General features: G+C 44.1%; 1 long non-coding RNA gene across 1 annotated transcript in view; it reads right to left on the bottom strand.

The window, feature by feature from the left end:
• Positions 1–8217: 8217 nt before the first annotated feature.
• LOC118213284 overlaps positions 8218–24162 on the bottom strand; it is a 64477-nt gene continuing 48532 nt past the window's right edge. Inside the window, exon 3 of the long non-coding RNA XR_004762386.1 lies at positions 8218–8523. This is a non-coding gene — a long non-coding RNA (uncharacterized LOC118213284). The remainder of the gene's footprint in view (positions 8524–24162) is intronic.

Consider the following 24162-nt stretch of genomic DNA (forward strand, 5'->3'; position numbering starts at 1 on the left):
TGGTGAAGCTGGAGCATTCGCAGAGAGGGGCTCTCCGCTGTGCTTCAGCAGGGCTGCACATTTCACCTCAGAGTGCTAATTACGAGCGGCGATCACGGCGTGGTGATGTCCGATGCGCTGCCGGTCTGGGCCTGCAGGAGCCCGGCGCTCGGCCCCAGCGCCGCCCAGGTGTGAGGAGACAGAGCGCGCCGCGCGGCGCCTGACCCCCTCACACGGCCCGAGGACAAAGGCTCGCGCCACAAAGGGAAGGGCACCCAACTGGACCCGTGCCACCCCCCCCCGTCCCTCTGCGCCGACAAGAGCGCCGGTGTCATCCTTTAGCACAGCCCGCCGCGGGGCGAGGGGGGGGGGGGGGCGTCTCTTTGTGCCTTCGGTCATCGGGAACACCCCGGCCCTTCGCTGGAAAACAACCTTCGAAAAGGATGAAGCCACAGCACTCAGGGTTGGTGTGAACCTCTCCTCCCTTCTAATGGCTGTGAAACCCGCGTGTGAGAAACTGCAGCCCTTCACTCACGTTGCACAATGCAATTAAGAAGCTAACGCTATAGGGAAAACCAAGGGACAAATCACCCTTTTATGAGGAAAACAGTCATCTTCTTCATCTTTATCATCATCATTTTCATCATCATCATCTTCTTCCTATCAATATTAATATTATTATCATTATTATTACTATTACCATTATTATTATTATTATTGTTATTATTATTAGTATTAGTATTATTATTATTATTAGTAGTAGTAGTAGTAGTAGTAGTGTTATTAGTATTATTATACACACCTGTGTGTGTGTGTGTGTGAGAGAGAGAGAGAGAGAGAGAGAGAGATGTGAAGCCCAGTCTCAAACTGTAGCTCTCTGGGCCTGTCAAGCTTGCTGAAGAAAGTGTCTGAAAAACTCTGAAGTGTTTGAGATGAACTCTGAGTAACACTGTCTCTGGGAGGAATGAGAAACCCAAACTGAGCTGATCAATGTGGAGGTGCGCGGAGCTCTAGCGGACAGGCCAATCAATGGCGCAGAGAACCTCGCCCAGGGCCTTATGCAAATGACATCACGTCCTGTCTCCTTGGGAGCGAACACGCACACAGAGCATCAGAGCCAACTGATAAAACCTTACAGCTATATCAGCCGCAACTGCTAAATATGTAATCGCCAATCCCCTACGGTTCCAGTGAACTCTTAAACTGAACCAAGTCTCTGCAGCAGGGAACCAATGCAAGAGGGGGGAAACAGTGCAGAAAAACAGAAATATCTGCATGTATTTCTGCTACAGGGAGGATACAGAGAAGGGTGAAAGAAGAGGAGAGTTGTGAATAGCAACAGTAACTGTAGACATCATCTGGATTCCCGACCACATCTCCATGGTAACGCTGAAGCATCTCCAGTTGAATGGCATTGCTGCGTGGGCTTTCTGGAGCCTGACCTCCACTTCCTGGAATCTAATAACAGAACTGTACAATTGTTATTTTGGTTATCGTGATAACTACCTAGCCGTTATTGTGCACATTGTGCATAAATACTGAGATTCGTCATCTCCTTGAGTTACCAAAAAAAAAATTCTAGCGACCGCGGACAAAGGACAAGTATATTTTAATATGAAATATGCCGTGTGTGCGTACAGTAGTGTGCAGTGAATGCAACTCTACAGAGCACAGGCCCATAGCACACAGCAATAATAATAACATCGTTTTGATGATGGTGGCGGTAATGATGATGACGATGATGATGATTCATTCTCGTGAAAGGCAAAAAAATGCTATTGGACATGCTGATCATACAAAGAAAGCAACGCCCTATAAACAATGCTCAGGGAAGAAAGACGCGTTTCTCATGTGAGTGGGCTGAGAAACCAGAGGCCTGGGCCCGTCTGTCACAGAGTCCTAGCAGCACAAAACAGAGCACAAGCTGCTCTCCTCTTCCTGCCCGCCACAATGGAAGAAAATGCCGGAAACTACGCTGGAAAGACAAGCAAGAAAGTCTCCGGAACATAACTCATTTAATCGCACAGAAAGAGCTGAAACAAACACAAGGGTTGTGTCTTCATTTCAATGTATTTAGATTTTACACATCAAATTAATTGATATGGGGGGCTATCATGGTTAACAGATTCAGTAATGGTGCACATAAAGATGCAAGTGGTTGGCACAGTTCTGTAAAGCAAAGTCATTCTGACAAGAGTATCCACGTTGATATCATACTACTATTGCTTGTGTCATGCCTCTTCATAACAGAGCTCGGTTTCCACCCGGTGTCTTTTTAAACACGGAAGTAACAAAACTATTATGCTATTCCGTCATTTAAAGTACTCCAATATTACTGTACTGAGTGCAAAGTCCCCTTCCCCTCCCCTCAGTCCTAAGGGGTTGCTGTTATTACAGGCCGAGTGCTCTGAAGTGCCAGCACTGAATGGGATCAATCACGATGGCGAAAAGTGTCCTTTTTTTTTCTGAAATTGCTAGACGCTCCCTTACACAGAAAACGTCCAAAGCGCGCGCCGCGACTGATACAAGGTAAGTGTGATCTCTTTAAGCCGGCCTGTCAATATCCGCGGGACGCGCTCCAAATCCCCCCGCTCTCCCCGGCGCGTCCGCGGTAAGCGGCGTCCGCAGAGGGAGCGCAGTGACGCGGCTCCATCGCGCTCGGTTAGGCATGCAGATTGCGCGCGTAAGCGCTCGGTAAACACCGCAGAGCGGCAGGGCTTCGGGGGAAAACGCTCGCGGATTAACGCCGCGGCTGAAGACGGCGAAACCGTTACCCCGCTTCCTGAAATCTCTCCAGGAGAGGATGCCGCGTGGTCGTTTACGTACGCGAGTAATTTCGACGAGCGAAGCACCACAGAAAGTATTATGATTTTTTTACGTCTCAAACAGGATTTCTGTTCCTCATCTTACCCAATGGAAATGTTTTTCTCCCTAATTTCTTTTTTTGCACACAGGGTCACTTTGCATCATTTGGAAAAAAAAAATATAGAGAGAAGCTGTCTGGCTGCCAGAATTAGTGTATGAATCAAAAAGCACATAAAATATCAACACTTACTGGCTTAGCAATTACGTGCATTTTCCACTCTGTGTGATTCCAATAATTCTGAGAAATCTCGATCCAACAAATCACACCAGCAAGATTTCTACTGTCAATAACAATATTCATGAAATTAATATGAATAGAGCATCTAAATTAATATTTATTTTCTTGCGGCCAATTTTATATACATGTGAAAATACAGGAATTTGTGGGAGTACCGATAATTATTAATTTATACTTGCATTCAACACAAAAGTTGTTACATTCAAATATGTCTGTGTTTGCTTGGTCCATTTTTCAATATTAGCAATTTCACATCTGATCTGGTGAACTGTTGTGAGAACACAAACACCAAACAGAAGAAATATGAGCATTTACTTTATGAGTTGTGGAAGTTACCCTGCCTGAGGATGCCTGCTAAGCTAATTAGGTAATCCAACATAATTTAATTGCACACATTAGTAATAATGTACAATACCACACACATGCACTTGCACAGGCAAATCCACAAAGATGCAAACCAGCACACATAGCCTAGAATGTACAGTTGGCTCAGAGCTAAATGTGTGGGTCTCGACGGGCTCACAGGCAGGCACGTTGTCCGGGTGGTCCTCATGTCTCACTCGGTTAAAAAGGGGGTCGCTTTGCACCCCATTCAATGCGGCAGTCTCTCATTCATCATGGCTGGCCCCCCTCACGCCCCACCTCCTGCTTTTAGCAATCGTGCTTCTGGTGGCACGGCTAACCCTGTCCCCTCTGCTCCGGAGGACAGCAGAAAGCTGGCAAGGACCTCTCTGCTATTGTAGTTATTTGCTTATGAGCCCATATCAATACTATTTTGTATGTATTTTGCATAGCTTTTCAGTTTGTCAGCTTTTGAAAATGACAAATGATATACCTTGAATGCGTGAGCAATTTCTTAGAATGGACCGTCTTTGTTTTCAGAAAGAGAGAGATAGAGAGAGGAAGAGCAGCGTTCACTCAAAACCAAAGTCACCAGCCCAGTGGCAGTACTCTCATTCACAGGTCTTTAGCCATTCTTAGATGCAACTGCAATCAGTCTATCTATCCATCCTGTGAGGTGTTTTAAAAGAATGAACTGGCCATGAACCAGTTTCAAACTCCCCGATCGCAAGGTACAGTACATGGTAGTAGCAACACAAAGAAAGAAGCATGAGAAATGAATCTGATGGGCTGTTGATATGATTGATTGTGAACACGTTTAATAGGGGAGGGGGCTGGTAATTAACCATCAGCCAGCCTGCTTTCTTTGTGTCAAACGGTTCATTCTGCTCATGCCTCCCCCCACAGCCCTCCCCCCACCCAGACCCTTTGTTTTCCCTTAATTGGATGAATCTTAATGATCACCCAGGTTAAGAGGATACACGCCATCGGACTGATAAACAAAGTAGTCCTGAAAGTAGTCCAGGGTGTCGAATATCTGCTCAGGAGGCTAACTGAGAGCTGCCCTTCAGCCCGGGCCAGATTTGGGCGCGGTTCCCTCTGTCCGACCATCCCGCACGGGTGACCAGCCGAGCTGCTGCTGCTGCGGCTACTGGCACATGGATCTGCGCAGGTCGAGCTCAGGCGCCTGATTGGTCCGAGCCGCAGGGGGAGTCCGGTCACTTGACCCCTCTGGGTAAAATTGGTTTTGTTCAGTTGGTAAGGTAAGAAGATGGACACGTCCCTCTTAAGAGGATGGTTCACTCATTAGACCCCAACAATGGAAGAAAATGAATATTTGGTCAAATTTTTGTGGTGGTGATGGGAGGATGCTTTACCTGTAGTATATTTTTGGGTGCCCTGGAAACATCAGATTATAGGTTACTTATCCAGAATTTAAACTGCAACATCGGCACAACAATATGGTCAATAATAGTATTATTTTCTGTTTTATTTGCTTGGTTCCAATAGGCATGGCTGAGCAACTCCATTTATAAAACTCCCATGAGCATGGCAGTTGCTTTAGCTTTTTTGTCCTTAAAATCATTTAAAGTGTTCTTTATACACAGTGAAAGCATTTTTTTTGTCAAAGTTAGCATTTTGGCATAGTATAGCTTGTCTCACCATAAAACCTAGTAGCTTGTCTCACCATGTTTGTCTTGAATTTTGCTTAAAATACTGATTGGCTGATTCATCATCCAGGTAGAGTTAAGGAGGCTGTTGGCGGGAAACATGCGTGAAGGTTGATAAAGCATTCGTTAAATTCAGATATACATCCTGTTAACATCTCACCACCTTGACGCCACCAACACTCATCAGCACTGTCTCTTCGCTTGCCAGTGAATAAATTGGGGGGTGTTGCTGAGGGTAGCAGAGGGAGTCTCCACCCAGGCGCGAGATGATTCAAGGCCCCAGGCTAGCTGACCTCTGCAGTCCTTGGGGGTCAAAAGTCAGGTTTTCTCTTCAGTGGTGTGTGTGTGCGTGTGTGCATGTGTGTGTGTGTGTGTATGTGTGTGTGTGCATGTGTGTGTGTGCATGTGTGTGTGTGTGTGTGTGTGTTGGGAGAGAGGGGGAAGAGGTCTTAACCTCTCTGCATCCAGATCGCCACTTAGAGACCAATTTAGAGAGACAGCATATCGAGACCAAATCACGTCACTGATGTGTTACAAAGACAATAATCCCTTCTGGCTCAAACTATAATCCATAACAACAGCAGAGTAAGCCTTTATTCGCACTGAACACGTAGATTATAAATGTGTCATCTGTTAGCGCATATTGTGGTTTGTGTGTGCATATGGATGCGTGTGTGTCTGTCCATATCTGTAAGAAGGCCAAAAGTATGTGGACTCCTGACATCCAACATCTCATCCAAAATCATGGGCATTAATATGGAGTTGGTCCACCCGTTGCTGCTATAACAACCTCCACTCTTCTGGGAAGGTTTTATACTAGATGTTGAAGCACTGCTGCAGGGATTTGCTTCCATTCAACCAGAAGAGCACTGATTGAGTGCTTAGGCCTGGCTCACTGTTGGCTTTCCAATTGATCCCAACAGTGTTGACTGGGGTTGAGGTCAGGGCTCTATGCAGGCCAGTCAGGTTCTTCCACACCATTCTTATCAAAACCATTTCTATATGGGCCTTGCTGTGTGCCCGAGGGAATTATCATACTGAAACAGGAAAGGGCTTTCCCCAAACTGTTGATGAAGCACATAATCATCTAGAATGCAATTACATTCCGTAGCATCAACATTTTCCTTCACTGGAACTAAGGGGCCTAGCCCAAACCATGAAAAACAGCCCCAGACCAAGGGGTGTCTAGATACTTTTAGTCATATAGTGTATATCTACTCTTGCCCTAATGTGGAAGGAAATTGATTTGAATGATGTAAAGTTTTTCTGTTTGACTAACTTGAGAACAATGCACTTCTTAAAGACCATAATGTTGTGAGGTTTAAATCGAGGTTCAATCACAGTGTTGGACGCTCTGTAGACTGTGTGTAAATTACCAGGCTAGACAAACTGAACTCCCTGTTCTCGTAATTACGTATTTTGAAATCGCACTCAGTTTGTGGAGAAAAAAATAAAAAATAAATGAATAAAATGAGTGGACAGGGGAGCTGGGGGTTTCGCTGTTCTGACATCATGTGCTGTATGAATAATTAGCTCTGAAGTGCAGACTGAAGTGCCTGGGAAGGCCTCTCGTTTGAGTCGGTGTCTGCTGTGGTGGTGTGCGGTACGAGAGGAAGAGAAAAACAAAACGCAACAACAGGAACCCATGGCACACGGTACGCGACTGACAGCCATGTCTTGAGAAGCCTGGCAACAGGTTCACAGTGGGGAGCCTGTCAAGCTAGTGAGTGTGTGTCGGGGGGGGGGGGAATAAAACAAACGCCGACCTGCCACTGGAACGCCTGTCTCTGAGGGGTGGACTGCATCGCGGGAGCTAATTAACCCAGAGAAATAATTACGCCAATATGCAAATCGTGTTTAGATAATGGCAGCCGTTATCAGCTCAGGTAGTCAATCACAGGCGGGCGGGATGAGCGGGAGCGAGCGGTGCGCAGGTGTCGCGGGGTCTGCGCGGCGTCGATAAAGGCCGGCGCCTGGCTGCTGTCGGCCGTGGGCGGGCGATGCCGGGAGCAGATCCGCGCTGCAGCCAGCTAGCAGGAGCTCCCCTAGCTACGCGCCGCCTCTCTCTCCTGGCTCCGTGGGTCAGCAGACCAGACTACTCGAGACTGACAGGAATGCTAATACGCTAGCTCCATGAGGTTTTTTTATCCGTTTTGACGTGCATGCGTATATGTGTGTGTGTGTGTGTGTGTGTGTACGCTTGTTCCACAGCATCATTGATTTAGGCTCATAACTACCAACTGCTCAACATTACATTACATTTATTTGGCAGAGGCTTTTTATCTGAAGTGATTTGGTCCATTCGGTTAAGATAACAACTGGATTCTGGGTATGGCAGCAGGTTATTTTTGTGTATACCAATGGAGCATTATGGTTTACATACTGCTTCTGTGTGGCTGCAGAGCTGGTTTCCGAGCTGGAAAGGATAAGAGACAAGATTCTGCAGAAAGGACTGTACAAGAAATTCTAAATTTTAACTTCTATGGTAGCCATACCCGCAATTGGAAAGCGATGGCAGGAGATCCTCAGGCCTGAACTGCGTATGAAATTCACAGGTACAGACTGACATGTCGATCCTATGAAGACTTCAAAGAGCTTGGATGTCACGTAACCTCCGAAAGTTCAACCCCTCATGTTCTGCTGCGATTCCTGGGGTATGCTGCCATTGCAGTGCATTGCGTCATGCATGAGGGCTTTATCGGTGCTTATACCTTCTGGCTCTACAGCCTCTTTGAATGTCTCCCCTAACCCATGCACTGTGTTGGCATCCACAGAAAATAACTCAAGAGAAGGCCTGCAAGAGTGCTTCATCGCATAGGATCACCCATAAACCTCACGTAGCTGGAGCAAAGATTGTTTGTTAGCTGTCAGGCTATATTGGTATGCTTGTAACTAGCAACCATCAAACTAACAATTTGTTAAAAACTACAAATTTTGTCTCACATCTATGCTCAGTTTTGCTAGAGCACAATCACAAGCATCAGTGATATGCAATTGATTTTTGCATAGGCATCGAGGTAAAAATCTATAACAACATAACAAAATGGTTCTTAGTTGTTGTGTTAAGTGGGCATACATTACAATGGCTCGTGCTAACTGTCTCTAAACTTGTTTGTCTTTTTACTTTCAGTAGAAGGATTACACAGATGCATCCAGAGATACACCGGCACAAGACCGCTGACCATTCCCCTCTGACCGGATACATGTATGTTCTCTGTGGGATTTTTGATTCTGGGACAATAATGAAAGGAAAAATACCTCACAAAAGAAAAAAGGTGTGGGCAGATACGCTGTAGATGCTGCAATCACTTCTTCTCCCTCTCCTTTGGTCCTTCTTATTCTCCTTTGAATGCTTATTTTCATTGAGAATCGGCCTAATCTGTGCCCAAGTTCATCCTTCCCCTGGCGCAGAGCTGGCTTCCTCAAGATCTGAAAAGAATAAAAAGAAAACACAAAAATGCTTTAACATGAAAAAAAAACAGAGGCCAAGGGTGAAAAAACAGGGCTACTTTTCCAGCTCTAGAAACAGCCAGAAAGTTCCTCGCATGCTCTGTGACACTGTAGTCTTTTCAAGGTGAAGCCTGTGTGCTGTGCGGTATATTAATGTGATTCTCCTCATACTCCTCAGAAGCAGGAGCCTTCTGAACCGCCAGCACTAGGTATGGCAGACTCAGTGACAGTCGAAGCAGAGGACCACTGATCCGGCTTTAATCTTTACCGCTGGACTCTGCTTGAACCCGTTTTATTTAAATCGCATTTCTTTTCTTCTTTTGAAGAGGGCTGTTGGGGAAGGGGGGTGGGGGGGGGGGTGGGGGGCAGCGGTTCTCCTCCCGCGATAATCCCAGGAACATACGTGCGGTTACGCGGGTGGGGGGTGTTAAATTAAACGGCTGAATATTCATGTTGCGCTCATCCCCTGCTTCTCTGCTCTCATTGTCCTAACCCTTCCCTCCGACTCGGCGAGGAGAAAACGAAGTGGAGAAGAACAGGTATCGCCCTGGGGTTTCCACTTCTTCAAAACTGTAAGGGAATGAGGGGCCATCCAATAAGAGACACTGCCGTCACTTTAGGGGGGAAGCTGGCTTAGCCAGTGAGTGAATAACGAATGGAACAGTCATTCCATCAAGGGCTACCTCCTGTCTCGCTATCCAAACAAAACAAAAAAAAACACATTATAATTCATTACGCAACATCTCCTGTCACCATGGTTAGTTTAGTCAAGGATCACAAGACATCAATTTGAGGCAAAATTAGTTTTACGTGGAAGAATACTTGTCATGATGAATAAAAATCTTCTTTGAAAGGAAGCACACACCGTTTACCTGTACACAGCCACGCACATGCACAGATATGCTGACACATCCCTGATAACACGCAGACATACTTACATATTTACACACACGCTCTCTTTCACACGCAGACACACGCGCGAGGAAATGCACGCGGACACGCCCGGACACGCAGGCTCACGCGTGCGCAAGCGTAGCGACGCACGCGCACGCCCCCCTCACGCGCCCCGACAATTCATTTTCACCAACCCAACGGTGTTAATGCGAAACGCTCGGCCTGTTTTATCGCCAGAGATCTGAAAAACAAAAAAACAAAAAAACAGGAGCGTGAAGACGAGCGCTTGCCCGGACCGCGCGGCGCACGGGGCACCTGCGGAGACGGCGAAGGCGCGGCGGCGGCGGCGGCGGCGGGATGGAAGCGCTCGCCGAGCGCGCTTCCTTCCGACGTGACAAAAGGAAGTCATTAACGGCAGACGCAGGAAAACAGGTTTGTGCACGCGTGAGGCTGGCCCCTCGGCGCAGAGCCCAAATTAGACATCCTGGGCCACATACTGGGCCAATAAATCTGCGGCCTGAAATCTCATTTAAATATTTAATGCATCCCATGCAGCAGGACATGTCATTATTTCATCTCCGTTCCATAATTAAAATGCAAAAACCTTGAACAGGTAATTGTGCATTTCATATTGATGGGTGAATTATAGGAGAGTAGATGGTAAAACCGATATTTGGGCTTTATTCTTTACTGTGTTTTTTTTCTTTTGGCATGAATACTGTTTAAGCAACTTTATATAATGGATTTAAAGTAGTCGCTTTATTACTAAATGTGTTTTCTTTGGAGAAACAGGTTTGTCTTATTGAGATAAAAGAGATGCGAGTTTGCATATGGGGGCAAAAAAAAGCTGCACTTTAATAAATGAAAATCTCAGAGCAAGGAGACTTGATTTGTTCTTCCTCAGACAAAGTGTGAAAAAGAAAAAGATAGATCACCTCTCTCCATGGCACCCCCCCCCCCCCCCCCTCCCCTCCCCGCTCTGCAGGTCCAAACGAACTGCTGCCTCAGGGGACAGGCTAATGAGGAGCCGGACACATTTTGGGCTCTGTTATCCTGCGTTCTAGCATAAGGGAATGAATTAAAGGGCTAAACATTTGCTTTGTCATGACTCGCTGGAGTGTTCTCCTCCTCTCTCCTCCTCTCTCCTCTCCTCTCCTCTCCTCTCCCCATCGGCGGGTAACAGAGCGCCGCTTGTCCAGCTCCCACAAGAGGCTTAGCTCTGCGCGGCTCACTGGGGATTAACCGTCTCTTTCTCTCCTCTCCTTTATTCCATTCTTTCTCTGTTTCTTCCATTCACTCTCTCGAGGAGGGGAAAATCAAAGATCACCTTGAAGCGTCAGCGCGAGGAGGCAGCGGCCGCGGCGGTGACCGTTAGCATGGCCCCGTTAGTGGGGGGAGGCAACGTGGGCGGAGTTCGATCAGGAGATTTAAGGTCAAAGGGCGCCAAATCGCAAAAGTTTCTAAGGGGCCTGTTATACGTCCTAGGCAGTACGTATAACAGGCCCCGCCCACCTTCGGTGTCTTGTTCCTCACAGTTCCTTTCACTCAGCTAGCCAGAGACAAGGACTTCTATCTGCAGATATATTACTAATCTATCGACATTGGCTGCATCCTTTTTAAGATTCAGCTCAACAAATGCTGTCCAGCCATGTAATTCTACCTTGCCTATCATATCAGAGAGCTCAGCCCAGCCGGGTTTGTCTCATGTCATGCTAACTAACAGGACCTGAAAGGACCTTATGGTGGAGAAGGCAATTTCCACCTCACACAAGAACTGTGCTTCTCTACATCCACCTGCACATACAGTACGTACATGTTAACTTCTCTGTCGAAAATGGTAGCATTTTGAATGGACAGCATATTGAACTGCTATCCATTACAGCCTTTGCCATCTTCAACACAAAATTCACTATGCTGAAGACCAAGCTGAGGTTGCTACTTGCATGTTCTCCAGCACATATGTACAGTACATGCTGTATATATGTGCTAGAGAACATCCTTTGGCTGATAGCAACACCATGTTCAGACATGACATCAACAGAATAAGCGCATTTGTGTCTGGAAATCATATTCCATTCAGCAACTAGCACTGCAAACAGCGGCACATGGTCAAGGACACCAATGCATCCCTGATGTGCTGTTCTGCATACATACCAGAGCTTCCAGAGGTGCATGAATACAGGTTTAGGCAACAAGCAGAGCTGATCGGTTATCAGGGTCACAGACAGTAGATGTAATCAATACAACACAAATAGGTGCTAGAGGCAATTAGAGTATGTAATACTATTAGTAAGCAAATGGGTTTAGGGATGCAGTTTAAGATTCAGCATAGGCAAGGCTAGTAAGCCCATGCCAAATGTAAAAATCATGTCCTTGAAAATGACAGTTGCCTCTTCCTCTGCCCTGTGGTAGTCATAGCAATTCAGTACAACTCTTTGCACCCAGTAAAGTGTTTTAAACAAATTGGCATGAGCACACGCACGCACGCACGCACACACACAGATTTTACACCGCATGCTATGAATGTATGATTGACCATATGATTCTGACCTGATTCATGTCATATTCTAGGTCTTTTTTTTATCTTAAATGCTGAACAGGACTTTTTTTGTGAAATGTTACAATGGAAACCAAAGAAATCAGTCACTGATTTATGTATGAATAGAGGGTTCTCAAGCATCTTCCATCCTCAAGCCCAGCATGTCAGGATGGAATTGTATGCTATTGAGACAAATTAAACAGGAATGTTTGTACAGACAACAGAAGAATATCATATACAATGTAATATATTGTGTAATGTATGCAATTATATCACCATACCTTTCTGCAATTAATTCAAACAAATGCCAAAGGTATTAAAATAATAAAGCAACTGGATATTTAAAAAAAAAAAAACTTTTTTTGTAACCTGTAGTGTGCAGTACATTTTAAAATTAATTTGTAATAGCTTTTTAATTAAAATATTAAAACTCTTTAAAGCTAACAAAATTATTTCATTTCCGAAAAATTCTTTCGACATTATCTGGTAACAAAACTGACATACCTTGGATAATGAATGTTATTTTCCATTCATATTAATTAGATTGAACGTTACAGAAATAATAAAAAAATAAAACACAGAAGATGAACTTCATCCTCTGTCTTCTCCATGAATGCAAAACAAATGTTTGTTTTGTTCTCTTTAATTAACTAAGCCATTGCAATTAACATGCTTCACTGATATGCTGATATATATATATATATATACAAACAATCAATTATGAAGTGCAAGCATGAAGCAGAAATCTACATAATGTATCTGAATATTAACATGAATAAGCAAATTAAGATGACCTGAACTGCTAAGTGCATGATTTCATGATTGTGTATATTTCACACATTTTTCCAAAACACAACAACTGTATTGTGAACCCATTGACCCAAGTACATGCAAAGCACAAATATTGAAATGTCTATTCTTCCAATACCCACCAGGCCTCCCAGCCCAAAACCAGAGTAGGGGAGGTTCGCCAAATGCTTGATAAATGTACCAGGGTCAAAAACTGAATGCACAATGCTGCTACTGTAGCCATTTCAAGTTTGTACGTGTGCAGTTCAATCCTCTACCACCCCCCAAAGGAACAGAGCAACATGGTAACCTTTGTGGGAAATATTTCCAAAAAACTCTTTATGAGAGAGCTAAGTAAAAATCTATTCTGGAAGTCATGTTTGGGTATAAAGCTTTATTTTTATTTATACTAAGTCAAATCATCCGTCATTTTAAAAAGTAATCGGTCCTTAATAAAGTTACAATTGATTTGGAGTGTTTTCTAGCAGTAAATTACTATGTGCAGAAAAGAAAAACCTATGTACACACATATAGCAGCTCTGTTACAATCATGCCAACCAGATGTTATGAATTTAACATCGGACTGTGTATATCTTGGTTTTGACTGTATCTGACTCCATTAAGTTATGAATCTACTGTAATTGAAACAGCTAATGACCTCTGACATGTCAAAGCTTTTTGAAGTAAAATTTCACAGTGCTAGGCTGAAATATTTTGTAAGTAAATTACCAAAATACAAAAACTGTTACATTAATGGTGAATCTTCCCTACAGCAGGGAGAGAGAGCAAGCATGTTTCAGTACATTTTGTTTGAGTCACATATTCATCCCAGTGATTAGGCAGTGACTCCTCAGTTGTTAAATGAGAAGAAGGGAAGTTCTTTGGAATTTGAGCCACAGCAACCTTATTTTGTCACTACCCGCTGGTGGCAGCATTGATGAATGACTGGCAGACATGCTCAGACTGAGTTAGGGCCTTTTGCTGAGTCAGAGCAATGGCACTGCAGTGGACTCAATGAACTCCATGCAGCCAAATGATATGTCCACGCTGCAGTCAGCCCAGCAGCTGCAACTGGTACTCAGGCTGAGCTAATGCAGGTGCAGTGCCCGATGCAGTTCTGCACATCTGACCAGTGAAACCAGTAGTCAGTGGGGGGGTTATTCCCCTCTCTCAGGGCAATGCTATTGTCAATTACCAATCGCCTCGCAGAACCTTTAGATCATTGGTCACAATGCTGCATGCACTCCAGTGCCCAGCCAAGTGTACTGCTCAGGAGTTCCAGCAAGCAAGCTCAGTTCTGGGCCAATCAGAGGGTGGGATATGATCATCGCTTTTCCTCAACTTTCACTAACAATTAAAAACAAGAATTATTTATTTTTATTCACAAATTCAGATAGACACGTTCAATGATCACTGAAAATAATTAGCTAAACTAAACTTTGTTATGTCTTCACAAGTGTCACAGAAATATTTTACTTTAACCTTCCCTGTCTGCAGCAAATACAAGTCCAGGTCACACTAAACACCAGCCAAGGGAAGTTTGACATATTTACTCATTTTGCTGGTAAAAATGATAGAAATCAATAGCTAGTTATTAGTGGTCACAGACACGGTGTATATAAAGACATCTAAAATAATGTCAGATAAACAAAATCTGATGTTGTAGAATATAAAATACAAGCTGAGACAAGATGAGATCACAGCCAGTTGGAAAATACAGCAGAAGAAATGGTACCAAAAAATACTTTCATGATTTTAGCATGGTTTGATTAATATTTCCACAGATCACTCCCAGCGCACATATCGTTTTAATGATGTAGTGGAGAGATATAGATCATGAGATGGTAGGTAAGTGTGATACTCTTGACCAACTATTCAATACATCAATCAAACCGACAGCTGGGAGGGGCTAGCAGTCAACCGTATGCTAATTGCTCCTTTTGAAAACCAGAGCAGGGTTCAGTGAAACTCAATTGGGGGGGGGGGGGGGGGGGGTTGGAAGAACAGAATGCTGGTGGTTCTCAATGCATGCAGACGGGCAATAAAACAAGACATTTACAGGGACTGAAGCAGACAGGGCAGACTTCTGCTTACCAGAGGAGTGCTCTCTGCCCAGGAGTCAACGTTCTCACAGAACACCTGAAGTCCTTCCCTCAGCTTATAGCGTGAATGTTTATAGAATTACATATAAAGAGAACCACATACATACACAGAAACAGACAGACCTTGCACACACTTTCTCACACACACACACACACACAGACACACACTCACACACACACTTTCTCACACACACACACACACACAAACAAGCACAATTTTGTCACTTGCATCCACTTGGCAGGCAAATCCCATCCGTCATCTTGATTAAACAAAAGGCTTCATGTGTGGAATCCTGCGTTGTGAATGAAGCCAGAATTCATATGTGAAACATGGATTGTGACAAATCTGAAATATTGGTGGAAAGCTGTGCAGTGTGTGCAGATGTAAAGGCAAACCGCACTGGCACACAGCCACCATTGTAGCCCATGCATATTTTTAGCATTACAGCCGATGACAGACCCCGTCCTAACAGTACTATCACATCCACCATGTCAGTGAATGACAATCATGACAACATTAATATGTGTTTTGGCCAGTGTAACTGTAATCAACATAACATAGCATAACAGTCTACATTTGAAAATAAAAACCCTATTATTGTTATTATTATTATTATTATAAAAAGAAGAAGAAGAAGAAAAAAAGAAAGTTATTTCATATTAAAATGACTGATACCCCAACACAAGCTTGGCTGTTAATTTTGCATTCAGACCATGACATTCGATGACCTTTGGGGTCAGAAGTTAAAGTGGAATCCCTTGACCTTTGGCTCGTGGTTTTGACCTCAGTTGGAGGTGTGGAAAAAGTCAGCTGTCCCTCGGTGGATCAGAATGATTTTTTTTCTTTCATTACTGGGTCTCGAACATGCGCTTGTTTATTTTATCTTGCCTAATCCACATGCATCGTCTGCCAATTAAACACTGGATCTGCTTTGCAAGAGTAGGACATTCTTGAGAATGTGCGAGGCCACAGCAGACAAATGGAAGAGCTGAGAGTGAAATCATTCTGTGTGCATATGTGTGTGTGTGTGTGTGTGTGTGTACCTGTGAGAGAGAGCGAGAGAGAGAATGTTTATCTGCAAAACAGTGAGAGAAAAGGTGGTCACCACTCCAAAAAAGTAAAAAGGCCTACCCAAGGCCTCTTCACTCATAGTTAAATGTAGATATTCGCAGTGAAATGTTATTTCATAGGGCTGATGCTTTAAACAAATTCATTATTAATTAGAAAACAGCAAAGCCTGGAAAAAAGCCAAAAATATTCCCACAATCACTCTCAAAATATCTTCCATTCCTCCACAATCACCCCCATTCAATTTTATTCCCCGCAATCCCCTAAACAAAAGAGAAAAGCTTTTGAAGACCACCTGTTGTCCATTATTCCTACTTTTTTTACATACTGCTCACTCATAAATCATAACACTGGATAATTAATCAAGCTGTCAAAGTGGGGCCTGAAGGTCACATGGTGGAGTCAAAGGTCACGGCTGGGCTGACAAAGGTCAGGGTCGCACCAAATTCCTCATCACCGAAGGCCCGAGCAAACAAAAGTGAAAACAGATGGGCTAGATGGATTAAAATGAGAAAGAGAGAGAAAAAAAGAAATGAAAGAAGCTGTCAGCTACTTTCAGATGAAGACAAGAGAAGAATATGGACAGAAGAAGATGTAAATAGATTAAAAATAAAGGAAATTTAATTGACAACCAGAAAAATAAGCTCTGTGTCAAAATCAGTGTTTTAAAAAAAAACTAATAACAGAAAATATGGCTTATACTGTAAAAGAGCTACAGGACTTGTGCATACGCCTGGTCATGTCTGCACTAGGGTTGGGCAACGTCTACCGGATTGGCATATGTATATATGCCAATATATTTGCATTTTTTTGCACAGCAAAATCTTGACTGTTAAATTGTGTTAATCAAACTCTTTGAATGTAAAATGGAAATCCCGAGTCTTAGCCTATAAAGTGTGCTCTTGTTCTGTTTTTTATACATAAAGTTGTGATCGGGAACAACTTCATTCTTTTATTTCAATTTATAGCAACATTCTATTTGTCTTTCATGGCTATTGTTACCTAATCAGAAACAAAGTAATTAATTATTTGAAGTCGCTTAAGTCCGGCCAGGTAATTAGCCTAAGCTAGGGCCGCTTCAAATGCAATGCGGAAAAATTGGGTTTTTAAACAGCCAGGATATGACAATAAATCGGCAAGAGTTTCCTCTAATCATTACAATATTAATAATTTATTGATTATATTTTTCCTAAACATGGAATATTCTCAGTTACATATGCAGGGCGAGACATGGTGAGAAAAGGGTTAATGACAATATAACGATTAGGAATTATTTGTTTAAGACAGGTGTAGCACTTTGATTCATGTTTGGTAGGTGTAGTAGTCCGACTCCTACCTTTTTGAAATTTAGGTTCCTAGGAGAGAACGGGAGAGTTCGCTCTGTAGGTAAGTTTTAATCCTCAGTTTTGCGATACAAATAAAGATTTACTAAGGCAGGCGCAACCAGGTAGATTTAAAAATATTTTTTATGTTTGCGCCTAAATTAGAACATGCTTTCAGTGGGCGGTAAATAGTGTGATTATATAAGCTGTTTTTCCTTTAGTAAATCACAAATTCCTTTAAATCACAATGTTGGGCTCAGTGGTCGATGACTGTCAGCCATCGGCGATGGATGACGGCATTGTCCATCGGCCCAACCCTAGTCTGCACAAATACACTGTATGTACTGTATGCATGCAAGCAGCCAGACACATAGCATGACACACAGCCACACACATATAACCTGAGACACACAAGCACACACACACACACACACACACACACACACAAGCACAAACACACACACACACCCACACACACACAGAAAAATAAAACTCTGAATCAGTGCTGGCACCTGGATTGCTATCAGGGTGTCTTGATTCAGGCGGAAATAATAGCACTAAATGATGGCTCTCTGCCAGCCCTGTATCACCTCTCCAATCACAAAGGAACAGATGGGTAAAGCCCGGAAAAACTGTACAAGTGCCCCGAAACAAGGCAGAATAGATGCGCAGAGAATCAACTGACAGACATTTTAGGAAACTGCACAGATAGATGGCACCATAAATACACAGAGCCGTTCAAAAAATAACCCTGCTCTGGTCTCACGAGAGATGAGCCTCCCAGTAGATGTATGATGAAAGTAAATCAGAATGCACTCCCCTGCCACGGTTCACGACCCACACTGGCTTCCCTTACGCCAGAGCAGTGCCCTTTTAATGTAACACAATGGTCTTTCTCTAGGCGTCACGTCACATTAAGCTCTTTATGAAAAAAGGGCCTGTGCGAGTGGATGCAGGGATCAGGCACACCCACAGGAAGTTTGAACAGTTAATGACTGAGACTGCTCTTCATTTACATTCTGCCGTTAAGCAGACGTTGCATGCGACCGGAATGAGAAATCACACGAGGAGAGAATTCAAGTCCACGGTGAAGACTCCAGTAAACAACCTTGAATTTTCAGTACACAAGACTCAAAAATTAATAAAAAGGGGGGGGGGGGGGGCGTGCTGTGTAAGGAAGAATGCTTGTAGACACAAAATGTTATTAAATTTTTTTTTTTTTTTTAAAGACTGAGAGTGTGTTGCAGCAGGCACCTGCATCAAGGAGTGTGTGTTCCGTCGAAGCGTCGCTCCGGGATCAGGCGGCAAAATTAGCTGTCACCCTTCCCTCAGAATCGTTGTTAATCTCATTTCCAGCGTTTGCACATTAATCAACACATGCGTCAACGTCAGCTCCACGGCCGCCGAGCCGATCGACTCCCGGGGAGGAGATGTAATTAAAATGTTTGGGCAGGGAAAATGTGACAGGGCTGCTCAGGGCTACTGTAAAACACCCGGGGTGCGAGGACAGAGGGGCGGATCCGTCTGCAGCCGTGGCACGTCGGGTCAGGAGAGCAATGTCTTTTTAACAAGGGCCTGCACTGCACGCGCTCGTGCCTCGAACATGACAGAGGTTTGACTGCTTTTCAAATGCAAAATAAATTAAAAGATGTTCTCTTTATTTTAAGCAGTATTCCTGGAGCCGCAATTCCTGCAAAAACGAATGAACATTTAACTCAAGTTTGTATATAACTTTTTTGCTAATTTTAGCAATTATGTGATGTAAATCAGCCTTATATATATATATATATATATAGTTTGTATTTACAGTTTACATATATGCATACAACGGCTTTGCTTAATACTCAATCCTGATTGGCTGGAAGGTATGCATTATTCAACACGGTGCTACATCATTGGTTATTATTTTAATATTTAGTATTGATATATTCATATTCATGATTTAATGATTAATTTCATGAGACTGATTATACTTTTGCACCATTTGATCACTGAATGGGGTAATATACTTATATCTCCTGCATCCGTTGGTGCCTACTCGTGAGGATTATTAAAATGTTTTAATTATTTATCCTCACTATTCTGCTGTTCGTAGAGGTGTTTTCACCTTCAAATGTGACACGAGCATTTATGTTTCTCTTGGTTAGCGGTGGATTCTGCCTTGCTGCTCGCTCATGAATCATCCCATTTTTTCCCCGAATGTTTTTTTGTTGTGGAGTCATGAACATTGACCTTAGCTGAGGCTAGAGAGGCTGCGGTTCTTTGGATGTTCTTCAGGGATCTTTCGTGACTTTCTAGATGAGTTGTCGCTGCACCCATAGAAGCATTTTGGTTCCACTCTGTTCCAAGTGTTCTCCATTTGGAGAGAATGCTCTAAAATGGCTTTGGAACCCTTTCCAGACTGATATATTCCAAAAATGTATTTTCTCATCTCTTCTGAACTTTCCTTTGATAGTGGTATAGTGTTCTTGTAGAAACTTTGTGATGGTAAGGTTCAATATGAGTGATGCTAAGATTTCTATTTAGTAGAGCTGGCTGCAATCAAGTCTGGCTGTACTCAATCAGCTGAATCTAATTATCAATTACATTTTGTTAACTGGTTGATTGAGTAACTACGGGGGGAATTACTTTTTCACATGGGTTATATAGGTGTTTGATAACTTTTTTAATTAAATAAAATAATCATAATTAAAAAAAAATGTGTTTTGTGTTTACTCAGTTTCCCTTTGTCTAATATTAAATTTTGCCTAAAGATCTGAAGCTATTCAGTGTGACAAATGTGCAGTAATAGAGGAAATCGGGAAGGGGATATATATATATATATATATATATATATACAAATTAAGAACTGCACTATAAACTGTGTGATGATATGTTGTGTGTATGCAGATTTTTACATGTTACATTTGCTGAAACATTTTCATCCAAATTCTTTCGTTTTTCGTTTGCTGCTTTCATCATTAAAAACACATTCATGAAATGTATAAATGAAGCACAATATTAGGAACTATAATAGACCTTGCAGGCCAGTTGAAATCAGACATTTATTCCAGGGAATCTGTCCAAGCACTCATGGAACCCTCTGCAAGGACTAATATTTCTACTCAGCAAGGACTAACTCATTATTAGTTACGCACACACACACACACACACACACGCACACACACAGGATACTGGATAACACATTACATTTATGCACAGTCTTTTGTACCTTCAAATAACTTTACAGTGAAGGGGGTGGGGGGGCCCACTTCAACCTCCGGTAATGCGTAGCATCCACCTGGGTGATGCATGGCGGCCATTTTGTTGTTCCAGAATGCTCTCCATACATCAGCTGAGGTACAGTGGGAGGAAATTATGACGCCAATTATCCTGGGGTACACAGACTCGCTCCAGAAAATACCCAGCAGAACAAATAGAAAGCTTGTGAGAAAGAAGCAGTGTCTACAGCAGAGTGCTTATTCCTTCCATTATTGGAGAGGAAAAGGGACTCTGGAAAGCGTTCATTAGGGTCCCTACCTGCTGTACACTCCCACGGCTAATGAGAGTCCTCCATTTGCGTACGTGTCGACCTGACAGCACTCGAATGGGGATTAATCATCCCAAATCTGCCTGAAGCTCCAGTTAGGCCTGTCCTCCCCTCACTCTTTTCTATTCCACTGATGCAGTCACACACACACACACACACACACACACAGACAGCCTTTTGTTCTAACAGTGCAATTAGCGAGGGGCGGGGGACCCCTCTCTGTCTGTCACTCTTCACACAAAATGTAGATTTCAGTTCCTAAATTAAAATCACTTGACTACATGAATTGGGGTTATTAATTAACGTTAATAACCCGACCACAATGAATAGCTTTTTAATAGACCTCTTTTTTTAAAAGCCAGAAGAAGAAAAAAAAAAAAAAAAAAAAGACTAGCAGAAAACATCTTTCAGCACATCGGAGACACGGTGGCTCTTTTTAAACCCTGAGGCCCTTCCCCGGTGCGCTGCAGTGGCGGAACTGAAACGCACGACTCGCGAACCGGCCCTGCTAACCGCCACTCTGCACCCAGCTTCCCCGGAGCCGGCTCGGTCAGATAACCTGCGGCAGCCTGGAACACGGTTTAAACGCGGCTACCCGGACAGTTAAAACTACACACGAAGAGGAAACTCTGAGCGGCAGACCGCGAGAGAAATCATTAGGACATTTGCAAATAGCACTCTTGGCATAGTGTTGGGAAAATACTGAAGTGGTTAGCATTTATTTTCATTTTTAAAAAAGTACAGAGATTGATTATGCTGTCTTGCACTGAAACCCATTCGCTATCACAAAAAGGAAAGAAAAAAAAGATCATAGCAGTGAAGAAAGCACTACGGGGAAGCCAACATATAGACAGAGAGACAAACAGATTCATATAGAGACTATAAACAGAAAGATTGACACACCATTACTGTCTGGACATTAAAAGATATGTGTACAGTGTAGTATCAGATGCATAGTGTATGATGCATGTGACTTCTTTCATCTTCCACTTGCCTTCAAGATACACGCATTCTGTCCTCAATGCAATTAACCGCACAAAAGGAAGTAACCATGTCAGCCCTGGAGAGGGGAGGGGGGGGGTGTGATATTGGACGATCAGCTGGGGCTAAATGGAAGAGAAGCAGAAATGTGTTTCTTTGGGGGCCGGCCAGATGTCGCGTAGGGGGCTGATGCACAAGTGCTCATTTGGGGCCCACCTTTGTGCCGGACCTGTCTGTTTACCACCCTCCAGCGAGGCTCTCCAAGGCTCCATTCAGCCCCCGATCCATTGGGGGGGTTCCCGGAGCGCCCCTTAAGCCCACTTAGCCGCCGTTTTCACACCCTCTCCCCGCTCGCTCGCTTTGTCCCCGCCGCCGTCACATCAAACGCCGCCACAAAGCGCGGGGAACAGAGACTCCGCGGCCCGCAGAAAGGACCCGTCGCAAATATTAATCTGAAAAGGTGTCGGAGAGCCGGCCCCGCCTTTGTGCGCCCCAGCGCCCGGCAGGGCCCGAGCCAGCTTCTCTCAGCCGCAATCAGCTTGGTTTTCAGGCAAAAAAAGGAGAGAGGCAAAAGACTCGGAGTGCAATTATCCACAAGGAACAACCCCCCCCCCCCCCCCCCACACACACACACACACACACACACGCACACGCACACACACACACACACACACTGCTTACTGATGAGGACTCAGAGGAGGCCATTATCAGGGGCTGTAAATCCCCATTCGTTCTATAGGTCCGTGTATATATCCATATGCAGAGGCACACACACTGATGCACCTGCAAGCAGACATGCGCTGGACAGCATACATTGGACAGAACACATGCACACACACACACACACACACGCATGCACAGACATACTCGCGAGCACACAAACACACACTTTAACATGTACACAGACACCTGCATGCACATGAAAGTATAAACACACACCATACAGGTGAATGACGGTTCGATTGCACTGTGTGTGTGTGTGTGTGTGCGTGCGCGCAGCGAGGAGCACCTGACATTATAGTACAGATCTGTGATCTTCATTCCTGGTCCTGGACAGCCGCAGGGTCCGCTGGTTTCTGCTGCTACTTGGCGCTTAACTGATCAATTAAAGCAGTCGATTGCACAGTTAACTCGCCTCACCTTGTTTCTTGGGTCTGGATTGTTTGCTGATATCAAGGCGAAAACCAGCAGACCCTGCAGCTCTCCAGGACCAGGACTGAAGATCACAAATCTGCGATGGATGCGCTGGAAACACGTGCAATCTGACCGTGAACGGCTCTGTTCTGCACTCCAATGGCGCTGCTTTGCTGACTAATGACTCTGAAAATAACACTAATTCACATGCAGAGCATGCGGGGTCAGGATTACACTCAGTCTATGCGTTCCTTTAATTTACTCCCCTCGAGGAGGAAAAGTCTTCGCAAAGTCATTTGCATTGTAGCAAAGACACTTTGGAGCACATCTTATTATGCTATACTGGCACGTGAGCCAGTGAAGGAAGACTCATTTCTTTATCACAGAAAGTACAATGAGCAAGACCCCCCATCTACTGCCACCCCCGCCCCGTCCAACCCCCTCCCCCTACCACCCCCCCCCGTCAACACACAGCCACTCACATTTGGATGGATAGAGTTACCACGATGCGTGGTAAAAGCACTACTCTCAGAAAGATGACAACCCCCTCCCAAATTTTGAAGCGGGGCATCCATGCCATCATGCAGGACATCCCATAATGCCCATGATTTACTATGGGGATTTTTCAACTGAACAACTGCATTTTTTGGATAGTTTTTTTTTCTGCAGGTCAGAGAAATGAATGGTGATAATTTCACAGCTTGCTGCACTCTCTCATTCACACTCCCTCCCTCCCATGCACCAATCATTAGCATTTCCATGTGAAATCCCAGGCAATATTAAACTATACAATCCATAAACAATATTAGTTAGAGATGAGTGAGCATAAGCTTCGTTTTTGTGTATCATGCAGCAGCTTAAAGGTGCCGTACACAAGCTTCCTGTCGCACCGATCCGGTGTGGATCTTATCCCGGTGGGATCCACAGTGTCAGAGAGGGCTGGGGATGTTTCAGATTCTGTTTCTGTGTGGGCCCACTGGCACCTGCCACGTGTGGGTCTCTTTACGGTGGATTTCCAAAGATTGCATGACATCTCTGAGTGAGACCCGCCCCGGATGGGCTAGAGAGGAAATATGATTGGGTAAGATACAGCGGATACCCTTCGCCACTGAGATCAAAACCATCCTCAGCGTTTTTATACGCCACGCCAACGTCTTAAAAGTTCTCTGACGGAAAATAAGCGAACAGGAATCTATATTGCGTTCAGAAACAATGGGTTTGTCCTTCCACCAGCCCAAAATATGGACCTCTAATGAGTA

The sequence above is a fragment of the Anguilla anguilla genome, chromosome 14 (genome assembly GCF_013347855.1).
Source record: "Anguilla anguilla isolate fAngAng1 chromosome 14, fAngAng1.pri, whole genome shotgun sequence".
NCBI lineage: Eukaryota > Metazoa > Chordata > Actinopteri > Anguilliformes > Anguillidae > Anguilla > Anguilla anguilla.